Source organism: Pseudoliparis swirei, chromosome 9 (genome assembly GCF_029220125.1).
Source record: "Pseudoliparis swirei isolate HS2019 ecotype Mariana Trench chromosome 9, NWPU_hadal_v1, whole genome shotgun sequence".
NCBI classification, from domain to species: Eukaryota; Metazoa; Chordata; class Actinopteri; order Perciformes; family Liparidae; genus Pseudoliparis; species Pseudoliparis swirei.
In genome coordinates, this window is record NC_079396.1 from 5830824 (window position 1) to 5834511 (window position 3688).

The window sequence follows — 3688 nt, forward strand, 5'->3', positions numbered from 1 at the left end:
AGTGGGAGTATCTGGTGGCAAGTTGGTAGAGTATCTTCTTCACATTCATTTAAATGTACGAAGACTACACGTCCCATACAAGAACACAAGCCCGTCTTTTTTCGGAAAGCAGTTCGGATCAATGAAAAAAAAGGAAGGTCTGCCCAAATGCCATACACTTTGTCTACACTCATAACTAAAACAGTGTGCGTGGCACACATACAGAAATATGCATATTTGCATTCTTTTCATCATTAATAAAGACACACAGCAAAATTGGTAGTGTTGATTTCCCAGTGTCAAATATTTTGAGTTGATCCGTGTTGATTGTGGTGTTCTTTTAGCACTTACAGTGTTAAAACAGCTCTGGGGGCGGAGTTATTGCGGCGAGTTAAGTGATGCTCTCCTGACCGAGTTACTTGCACATCCGGTTTCAACGCGCTCTTTCTTCTTGAAGTCACGGTGAAGAAAACCCGCGGTCAGGAAGATATTTAGCTGTTATTTCAGAAGGTAAGTACACATTATATTTACTTCTACAGGCTGTTCATCTTCATATGAAATGATGTGTTAACTTCAAGTGTGGTGAGACGTGTTTTATATTTTCGTGAAGCTTGTGACTAATAGCTAACTTAACGTTTGCTAACGTTAGTTGGTTGAAGGGAGGAGAAATAAGCCAGGAAGTGTAACATCCAGGCACGTGCACAGACATGTTGGGGGGCAGGTGCTCAAACCAAAAAAAGGGCACCCAATGCCACAAAAAGAATTCTGACAGAGTTGAAGCATAAGCAGCAATACACTGATGATGCAATACATCCTCGACCTGCGTCTCCTCTGGGCAGCATCAGACAGCTAGCTTACATTTTCTTTATGAATAAAGATGAATTGTTATAGATAGCAACAGTACAAGCGTTCTGATTGGCTAATGGGCGTCATGCCAGCCACGTATTGCCCTCCTCGTTGGTCTGATACGGATCGGTTTGCCCTCTTACGTCATTTTCAAAATGAGCGATATTGATAGACATCAACAGACATCCCTCTGAACAATACCAGAGGCCTTATGATTTTTTTTTCAGTCTGGCCACCTAGACTAGCCCCTGTTAAATAGAACGTAATAAGAACTCTCTCTCCTCTCTCTCCCTCGCTCTCTCCTCTCTCCTCTCTCTCCCTCTCTCTGTTCTCTAAACATAACTAACGTCAGTAAACAGCTGCAAGGCTTTGAAATCACGGATTTCGTGAGTTTTTGTTTGTTTATTTTTTTAGGAACCGTCGGACCAGTTGTGACGTCATGTTTTCAGCAGCGCTAATGTTGTGGTTGATTTATCACAAAACAACGTCAGGGGACAAACACCGTCATGACCTGTTGGTCTGGTGCTGTGGGTCAGAGGAGAAGGAGGTGCAGCCGCTTGGTGGCGCGAGGAGCACTGCGCAGAGGAGGAAGTAGAGGAGGAGGAGGAGGAGGAGGAGGGGGGGGCACGTGAGCTCGTGAGCGCCGCAGAGCATGTCGGGGCGAAGTTCTCAAATAAATGCCCCGTCGGATATTAAAACACATTTGGGGGGACTTGATGACAGAAAAAGTAACTTTTATTCTTAAATACTGATGAATAAAAAAAGTGGGCTCCAGCAAAAAGGGCACCTTTCTCATCTAGGGCAAAAGGGCTGGTGCTTGAGCACCACTAGGGCTCTATCTGTGCACGTGCCTGGTAAATGTATGTCTATGTATGAACCTGTTCAAACTGGCCGAGCATATTTAATTCCAGGCCAAAATAATAAATATACTTTTTTTCTTTTAGTAAATTTCTTGAAGAATATTTAACTTAATTATGCCACATTATTTTTCCATCAGAAATTCGACGATCCACCATGACAGGACATAAACGAGAGTTTCCGGTACTTCTGCCTCGAGGGCTAGCTTTACTAACGGTAGTTTCGCGGTACTGCTGTGTCGAGGGCTAACGGTAGTTTCGCGGTACTGCTGTCTCGCGCGCTAACATTACTAACGGTAGTTCCGCGGTACTGCTGTGTCGAGGGCTAACGTTACTAACTGTAGTTTCGCGGTATTGCTGTGTCGAGGGCTAACGTTACTAACGGTAGTTTCGCGGTACAGCTGTGTCGAGGGCTAACGGTAGTTTCGCGGTACTGCTGTGTTGAGGGTTAACATTAGTTTCGCGGAACTGCGGTCTCGCTGTCTTGCATTTCACCGGCGTATGGTTTAATTGGCCGACTTTTATCGCAGGCATATGCTAAACTGCGACAGGGACTAAAGAGGAAAAAGCGAGTGCCTAATTGATACCAAAACGGTAATTACAGACTTCCAACATCTCAGAGACGAAGGTTCTAACGTTAACTTAGCGATACCCTGTTAACTTTAGCCACTTGTTGGACTTAATACATGTTTAATAACTCCTTGCCTAGAGAAAGTTGAACAGCTATCTTTTTCCACTCTGTACAGTTTCTGCAAGATATCACCATGCTGCTGAAGGTGAGATGCCAGAGTACCAAGAAGTACATCCGATTACAGCTAGGTTTCACCTATTTGGAATTCATCACTGCAGGTGAGTAACATATTATGTAAAAAACAAATTATTGCTGGTTTAACAACAAATACACAATGATTAAGTGGCATTGTTCATAGGATTGTCATAATCCTAATGGGTTTTTATAATTTTACTTGTAATTGGTGCTGTCCGTCTTATGGCGTGAATAGTCTACTTCTTGCTGCAGGCCTTTTTTTGGTTTATTTTGACATTCTAAATACAGCAAACATTGACAATTATGTAGCTTCTACCTCTTATTGTTACTTTGTTTAAATTCCATATCTGGATTATCTTGGTTGCTTGGCTACACATTCAAGTCTTGCCACAACTGGAAAACAGGTCGTCTGCTATTGCAGCTATACACATCAGTCGATAACTGATGGTGTTTTTAGTTTTCAACTTGCTTCTGAAAGTTATTGTTTTTTGTACAGTAATGGCGACAACACAACATTGTAATACTGCTGTTAAGTCAAAGCATGTAATTTCAGATATGTTATATAGATAATATGGTTGATCAGTCATTATGTGCAGTTAAAACCTGTTTTTTATCTTTATGTTGTCATGCTTTTCATCCTGTAGTCAAAAACAAATTTGGACTCCATGATGCAGCTGAACTTCACATATTTGATGAAACTGACACTGCAGTGGAGGAAGACATTCTTCTTGAACTGATAGAGTCCAATCCAGACCTTTGCCTGATCGTGCGTGACAGCATTTCAGATGAAGGTAGGTTTCATTATTAAATCTGCATTTTGAAGCCTTTATGTCCCTAACTGTCTGACTACAGTGATAAATTTGATGAACAAAGAAATAATATTTACGTAAAAGACAAATCAGCATCTAATTGCCCAAAAAGTTTGTAAATGTGTGTTTGGTTGTAATTATTTCACATTTCAATCGGGTAACTGGATATATTTTAATTTTAATTTTGTAATAAAAAATAAGATTTTCTCCTTTAGTTCATTCAACACCATCTTCTCTCACGGCTACCATGACGCGTTCTTCAAGTGTCAATGACCTCTCCGGTCAAATACAAAGGGGATTTTGAGCTCTGAGGTCATGGACAGGTCTACAAAAAGGTGTCGGATTCAGAGACTGCAAAAGAGGTACTTGAAAGCAGTAGATGTCAGTTAACATTTTACTCACAATATCATCAAGAAAATTGTTTAACTGAA

The 3688-nt window shown here is 41.1% G+C and overlaps 1 long non-coding RNA gene across 1 annotated transcript; it reads left to right on the top strand.

The window, feature by feature from the left end:
• The first annotated feature begins 2129 nt into the window (after positions 1–2129).
• LOC130199830 (uncharacterized) lies at positions 2130–3227 on the top strand. Its single transcript, XR_008832895.1, has 3 exons — positions 2130–2276; positions 2429–2531; positions 3093–3227. It is a non-coding gene; the product is annotated as an uncharacterized LOC130199830 (long non-coding RNA).
• Positions 3228–3688: the final 461 nt, after the last annotated feature.